Below are 8,558 nucleotides of genomic sequence, written 5' to 3'. Positions count from 1 at the left end.
GTTTGGAGCCCGTGATAGATAGGGATAAAGATAGAGGTTAATTATCTTAGTTACTGCTCTTTCTTTTTATTTTACTCAACAGGAGTGTTTTCTGAATTGAAGACCTGACCGAGTCTAAGAACAACGGAGATTGAACAACAGAAATTTCAAAGAGAAGACTGCCTCGCCCACGGTTTTTGAGCCAAAGAGGTGGTTTTCCCGGCTGGTGGGCCGGAGGGCGAATGCTGAGGCAGGGACTTGGGGAGTCCTTTTAGGACGGTCCACGATAGATATCCCCCTCTTGTCCGAAGTCACGGGAGGATAAGCACTGGAAAAGACTCGCGCCGGGAACAAGAAAGAAGATAGCTAGAATAGGAGGCTGTCCTGAAGTCGATTCTTGAGAGCCTGGCCAGCTCTCTGGAAGGAATCGATTGGAAGCCTACTCAGTGGATTGGGGCCTGGTCGGAACGATGTTCGGTAACCGGAAGCAGCAGCTCAGGGAGAGCAGGATATCGTTCGGGGTCCCTGGAAGTCCACGAAGATTGGTCATCGAGCCCCTCGCTGATTGTCGAGACGACAATCTTGAAAAGGAGGGACAGTGTTAGGCGCGCGCCCGAGTCGTTACGGCCCTGCCGTTGTCCGGATCCCGTTGATAAGAAGATTGTTTGTCAACAACAATAGTCAGTGAGTTTGGAGCCAGCTGTCAAGGTGTGCGAACGCGTTTTCTTTCGAGCCGATTCTTTGCGCTATTTGTGCTATTATCCTGTGTTATTAACGTTATCGTTTGTGTTATTGAGTTGCATTAAAGTTCTTTTGCTTTCCAGAAAGTGCTTATTTATTTCACGCGCAAGCGGTCGATTTATTAGTGCGCGCCTTCGATATTTGTCGAAGTCCTCGCCGCGGGCGTAACAATATACATATATCAAAATAAAAAAAAATTGTCAAAAACATTTACCATTATCTGTAACTGTTCGTTGTAATGCTTCAATATTTTCTTTTTCATTATGCATTTCATAACGCGTTAATACAATTCGCGGTATCATATCTTGAAATGGTAAAAACACAATGATAAATTTCTATGTTCTCTGATAAATTTATATAATGTACAATATACGAAACACACGTACACACAAAATCTCTTTATTCATTTTACAAATAAGATGTTTTAAATAAAATTTCATTTTAAAAATTCATTTTACAAATAAGATGTTTTAAATAAAAATAAATAAAATACAACATAACCTAACATAATTTCCGGATAATTTCTTACTGGCTAATGCCATGGTATTTTTTGCTCTTTTTTCGCATTTCGTGTCCTTAATGAATACATTTTAATTCATCAAAAGATTTATTTGTATAGCTATTCGATTATCATTGATACAAACTTATGGCGACTAATTCTATAATAGTATATTGTGATACAAGTGAGGAAAGTTGGCAATTGCACACGAGCGCAAAGTAACGCACGAGCCGAAGGCGAGTAGAACACTAACTCCCGGGAGAGAGAAATGATCGACACTCATCTTACTTATAAATATATTTAACAATTATTGTACATGGATAAAGTATATAACAGAGACGATAAGAATATAATAGAAGAGATTAAATGTAGAATATACACAAATAACAGAGCTTGATAATAGATATAAATCTCAAAGAAAGGACAAAAGTAATATGATCTCTATACAAATAACACAAAGGTCGATTATAATCGATACGGAAACAGACACATATATAATAATACATATGACTAAGAGATAATTATGAGATCAGAACGACAACGAATATAATGGATTACGAACAGCGATGAGTAAAGTCAATCGGTAATTTACAGAGAAGTAAAATATAACGACAAAATATAAGAATACGTATATGATTTCAGAGATCGCCAAGAGGCACGAGCTTCATAAAAGATCGCGATATAACTCGAATCGAACTTCATATAATAGTCAGTAACCTGCGGTAATCAATTCAAATGTAACGACGGTTATTATTAACGGTAATTTCCTATCAGCAGATACGAGTATTGCTCGCAATATTTATCAGTATCTTCCCGACCTTTCGTACTCGGCTAAAACAAATTCAACTCTCAAGTAATATCAAACAGCACGAACGTTAACGGACATAAATTTCGCGAATGATTCAATTTTTGCTGAGTGGATTTCGGATATATAACAACTCTCACTAACAGGTAACAACTCTCACTCGTAAAGAACGATCTCGCGCAAATCCCACTATTCTCTACGTAATACGACAGTGCCGGAATTTCGTGACCATACTAAGATTCACAATTCGATACTCCACGTAACGATATAACACGATACGAAACGAAACGATACGATACGATACGGTACGATACTAACGATATGGTAAATTGACTGTCGGTGACGATCCCCCTGAGAGGGACATATCCGCGATACCCGGGACCAGCTGACGTCACGGTAACGGAAAGCTAGGAAAGCACGAAGGCTTCCTACAGTAATTCGGTATCTAAATCGACATCGCTCTGCGACGGTAACGAAAAGTACGATACCAGCTGTATCCGGGAATATACTACGGCTACCTGAGCGTCGGCTTACAATAACGTTGCGATGCTCAAGTCCTGGATAAGTCGTCTCCTCGCTGGGAACGTGTTAGCTCTAGCGTAGTTCACCGAACAGTGACTCGAGATTAACGCTCCGCGAAGTCCTCGAGTCCCGTACCGATTTTCCGTGCATCCCCTCGATTTTCGGCAGGAAGGGGTCGATACTCTCCGCCCCTTCGAATCTCGTTCTGCTGGACGGCGGGTAGCTCTCTTGCGGACGCTAACTCCGACTTTGACGATATTCAGGACGGTATTTTCTTTTCAGTAAATCGTGCAGTAAACGTGGCGGGCTGGCCAAGCCGTATCCTCGTCCGTTTCCAGATGTACCTCCTCCCCCCCAGTCTGCAGCCTGTTCGCTATTTCTTCGTCCGGATTTTTCCGTCGTCGTTTCTCTAAAAATAGCGGATATTAACACAATATTCATATACGGATAGCGGCGGAGCGGGATCTTGATACATGACCTTCCTGTGGAGCGCAGGCATTGGTTCGCTACTCTCTTCTTCCTCTCTTCGGTAATTGCATCCTCCGGGATCTTGCTGCACATCATTTCCCTATCCGCTCGCTCAGATTTACGCGCTCTATTCACTAAATCGGATAACGAGGTCTCCTTCAGATGCGAGGGACGACTCTCTGCACACTTCTCCCCCTCCCCCCCCCCCCGGCAGGGTCATTGTGACGGAGCTCAAAAGACGTCATGTTATAGTTAGTATATTATAGATTTTTAGTATTAGAATGAATTTCGAAACGTAGCCCAAAATTAATTAACTATGATCAATTATTCTAAGAATATTCAACTGTGATTGATCAATTTGTTTACGATTAATGTAACCGACTTATTTGGTACGTTCCATTTAACGCTCCAACACACTCATGACCATTATTTATCTTTATTTAACTTTCGATCAACAAGGATGAAATAATACTACGAACATTACCGTTAAATAGTACATATTGCAAAACAGGCTTTAGACTACATTCCACTTGATGATCGCAACACTCGCAAGCATAATGTGTCTTTGTTTTGTTTTTAGCGAACAATAAGGATGAGATAATTCCGCCAGCGTTGCGATTAAATGGAACGTAACCTAAATCGTAATATATATTGCAATAAGATCAAAATAACGCCAATAATATGTCAATTTTTAGGACCATTTTTAGGGAACACAGATATTTGCATAAGGCATAATGTATAATATCCTCATAAAAATGAAAGGCTGATTGGTTGATTCGCTTATGTATTATAATGTATGCAAAGGCCTATGTTTTTAGAGCTATTATACATATGCAAATCGACATAGCTACATATGTGTAGCATAAGATGGACCAATGAGCATTAAGTCGTCATCTATTAAATTTTTATAATTTTTAGTCAATTTTTACAATATTTCTACCGTTATATAACGCACGTTATGCTCAATTTCTGCTGTGTTGTTCGAAATTAGCTGAAATGGCTTATTCTGCTAGAATATTGATAAAAGTGTGCCACAATATAAAGCACAAAAATAAATTGCAAAACGTGCTCTAATTTTGCTATCTGAGTATTTTAGCTTTATATTCGTTTTTCATTTTTACTAGCGTTAAAATAAATAAAAAAAATATTAAATCAAACGTTGCGACACCAGATACATAAAAAAACAAAAATCTGAATCCGATCGATTGATAATCACTGTGTTCAACGCGACGTTACTAACAGGCCCAGTTCCACATTTTATTCTAATCGAAGTTTAGCTCGTTAAAAGAGCATTTACGTTGCGTCCCAAAGTCCGAAACCCATTGTATCCAATCGGACGTCATACATCGGACATTGAACACAATGTAAATTCTCCTTTAACGAGTTAAACTTCGGTTAAAGTAAGTTGATCTGGGCCTAAGTAGCTTATCCAAAATTCCCTGTAAAGTAAACTTTCTGTTAAGATATTTAATAAACTAAAGTCGTAATCATACAAAAATTTAACGGCATTTTTTTGTATAATATGAATATAAGCTTTTGATTGCAATTAGTTTGAATAAAATCGGTGTAGTTATCCTAAGAAATGACGATCGAATATTAGAATTGTGACATTTTTCGTTTTTATCCTCCTTTTCTCAGTTCTGATTCACGTATATATGCTCGTACGCACACATAAAACGCACACGTAAAACGAGTTCGTTCCTTAAATGTCGTTCATACCGTGCATATACGATCATTGCTTCAGTGTGTCATAATGCTTTAAGAGACAAAATTATATTGTGTATATGCGTGCATATGTGTGACTTTTAACTATTTTTCCCATATTCTCTGCTAAAAATACTATTGGAATTTATTTTTATGACGCCAAAGATATGGGAATCTAACCATATTTTTTAATTATTATTAGCAAATTAAAAATTATTGTCAAATGAATTAAAAATAGCTAATTTAAAAAAAGAAGAATATAAAAAGGTATTGTATTATAAATTTCGTTTTGTATTTAAAAATTTACTAGTACGTCCTCAAAATTTACCAACTGTGAATTTTTTAAATAATATATTTTTTTCTTTTTCTTTGTTTTCATCGATATATATGAATTTTAGTTGTATACTGCAGCATTATGTGCTTATAGAAATAATCAATTTTTAATTAGTGTAAAGAAATTGTTCTCATATTTAATGTGAAAAATGAAGGATTTTTGAGAAGAAATTGTAATAATTTATGAAAAGACACGCAGAATATAATTTGAAGACATATGATAGTAACTTAAAATGCGATTTGCAATATAATTTTACTTTTTCGTATTCTTCTTTTATTAATTATTTTCAGAAACATCCATTTAATGTGAGAAAGATAAAATGAGTTTAACTAAAATTAGAAAGATAAATAAAATGAATTTAACTAAAATTAACAAATGTATATGATTGGTCTATTTTAAGCATATATATTAATAAACTGAAACGAGTTGTGTAATACAATATCTCTTTTATTTTTCTTGCAGTGCCTCTTATATTTAATATTCTGATATATTAATAGTATTGAGAAACGAAGATAAAGAAAATTGTTTTAAAGTGCTGTAGCTAAAAATTTCTTTTAGAACTGTAACAATAAATTAAAATAAAGATTGTAATATAATATAATTTCAAGTCATATAACTCGAAAAGTATTTAAGAAATACTTTATTATAATATTTTGGAACGTTCTCGAGATAAGCTACAAGAACATACAGTGAAAAATAGGGAGTTTCATTTAAAAAAACAAAATTAAACTCTATATGAGTTGAGCTCCCTTGATTCGCTCACTCAAATTAATATCAAAATCAGATATCTTCCTCCGAATCCTATAACTTTTGTTTAAAACATTTTTTCATCTGATCAGTTTTTGCGACGTTAATCAAGATGCACAATTAAAATGGGACAATGGGTCATTATGAAAACATATATATGTATATACATATATATATATACATATATATATATATATATATATATATATATATATATTACGTATGGGCCTATTTATGGGGGCATGAATGTATAAAATTGATTTTTTATATTTTTCAATGCAATTTGACCTTAACAATATCATCTTATAACTATATATATATATATACAGAGTGTGTCATTTTAAGTGATGTAACTGAATATCTCAAAACCATGGCGGTTTTGGTGTAAATATTTTTGTGACGACGAGGCCGTCACTAAGTGCGCTGCGCCAATTTGGCACCAGCGCCGCCGATTGAACACCTCGACCGAGGCAAGAGCCGCGGATTGAGGATCGCGGCCTACTCCACCGCTATGCGCATGATCGCGTGGGGATATCGTGTAGGGGTAACCAGGGTATATAAGGTGGCCGCTCCGGCAGATCGCTACCTATTCCTGTCTCGACTCTTGAGATGCTCGAAACCACAGGGCACCCTGGGCACTCGAAGCTTACCGAGCTCCTATCCTCGCTTTCTGGTTCAGAACACTCTACCGTGCCCGGTCGGGTGTACTCGACAACCAGGAGCTCCCGTCGAGCCACGGACGATCCGGTCTAGGATACGGGCGCTCCCGTACTCTGTCGGTTGCAACCGACGCCCGGACTGTCCAGGTTCCAACCTCGCAACCCGAACACGGCTCCTGAACGAGCAGCCGTTCTCACGGCTCCTGGACAATAGCCGTTTTCACGGCTCCTGGACGAGCGTCATATCAACGGTCCTAGAGGACAGCCGCTTCCGCAGTTCCCAGACGACAGCCGTTCCCACGGCTCCAGGACGACTGCCGTATCCACGGCACTAGAGGACCACCGTTTCCCCGGTTTCTGGACGCCGACCACCCACTCTTGGAATACTAGCCGTTTTTCACGACTCTTAGACTAATAACCTGTTGTAAATAAAGATTGGTCTCCGCTATCCTAGATTCCTAGCCGACTCTCCTTCTCGCGGCTGTCAACGAATCGCTTCACCGTCTTCAAACCGCGCCAGCCCGCGAGCTTTACTTTGGGGGCCCTGATTAACTTCCCTAGTTTAGGTTGCTACCGGGCCCGGTCGGTTGCTACCGATGTTCAGTATCCCGGCGTACTACAGGGCACCCATGTACGCCACCCTGAGGGCGGGTGCTCCCGTCCTCGGCCGACTTCGATTGGCAGACCCTGCTGGGTTCCATGTCCGTGCCTTGTTGCACGCGACCACTCATTAGGTCTTCCGCGTCGCGAGCTTTACTTTGGGGGCCCTGATTAACTTCCCTAGTTTAGAGCCCGATTGCTACCGGGCCCAGTCGGTTGCTACCGATGTCCAGTATCCCGGCGTACTACAGGGCATCCGTGTACACCACCCTGAGGACGGGTGCTCCCGTCCTCGGCCGACTTCGGTTGGCAGACCTTGCTGGGTTTCGTGTCCGTGCCTTGTTGCACGCGACCACTCATTAGGTCTTCCGCGTCGCGAGACATACTTTGGGGGTCCTGATTTAACTTCCCTGGTCTAGAGCCCGGTTGCTATCGGGCCCGGTCGGTTGCTACCGGCGTCCAGTATCCCGGCGTACTACAGGGCACCCGTGTACGCCACCCTAAGGACGGATGCTCCCGTCCTCGGCCGACTTCGGTTGGCAGACCCTGCTAGGTTCCATGTCCGTGCCTTGTTGCGCGCGATCACCTGTTCGGGCTTTCGCGTCCGCGAGGAGATCTTACGCGCTACGCGGCGGGTAAGCACCAACCGCTTTGTAATTACCAGATTAAGGCGTGTTCCGTTGCACAGTTAGTGCGCGAGTCCTTGTAAATAATTAGGATAAGGTGTGTTCGTAATTCCGTTGCATAACTAAGGCGCGATTTGTTGTGATTAATTAGTAAGCTTAAGGTGTGCGTTTTTAATTTCCGCGCGGGCTCATTACCCAGAGCATGCCTGTCTGTCTAATTGTAATTAACCTGATTTTTGAATAAAATTGGTATTAAACCGTACACGTGTGATTTTGCGAGCCTGAGCCTCCCTTTCTCCCGAACCCTGACTCCGACGAGCCGATCCGCAGCGTCGGGAAAAGTGCTCCGTTACATTTTAAAAATTGTATGACAACACAATAAGAAACTAGCAAATAAGAGCCACCACCGCGGATGGTAGTGCGTAAAATTTTTCTTATATTATTCGCGAAAATTTAAACGTGCACAAGGCATATACATATATTTTACTTGGTGCATTTACCAAGATATAGATTCTCATAGTTTTATTAACATTAGACGAGAGAAATGTGGGTGTGGGGCTGAATAGCTCAGTGGTAAGAGCAGTCACTCGGCAAGTGAAAGACTCGGGTTCGATTCCCGATTCAGCGACTTCACCTCGATATTTTTCTCGTCTCTACAGGGGGGTAAAGAGATGGTTTATGGAATTCTCAAAAATGAGAATCTATATCTTGGTAAGTGCACCAAGTAAAAAAAAAATATATATATATATATGCCTTGTGCACGTTTAAATTTTCGTGAATAATTTAAGAAAAATTTTACGCACTACCATCCGCAGTGACTCTTAGGGTGCGAACCCATGCAGCGGAATGGCGTAACGCGGAACGAGAGCGGAAC

The sequence above is a fragment of the Camponotus floridanus genome, unplaced genomic scaffold (assembly GCF_003227725.1).
Source record: "Camponotus floridanus strain SB8 unplaced genomic scaffold, Cflo_v7.5 scaffold228, whole genome shotgun sequence".
Taxonomy (NCBI): domain Eukaryota; kingdom Metazoa; phylum Arthropoda; class Insecta; order Hymenoptera; family Formicidae; genus Camponotus; species Camponotus floridanus.
Note: the sequence above shows the minus strand (reverse complement) of the source record.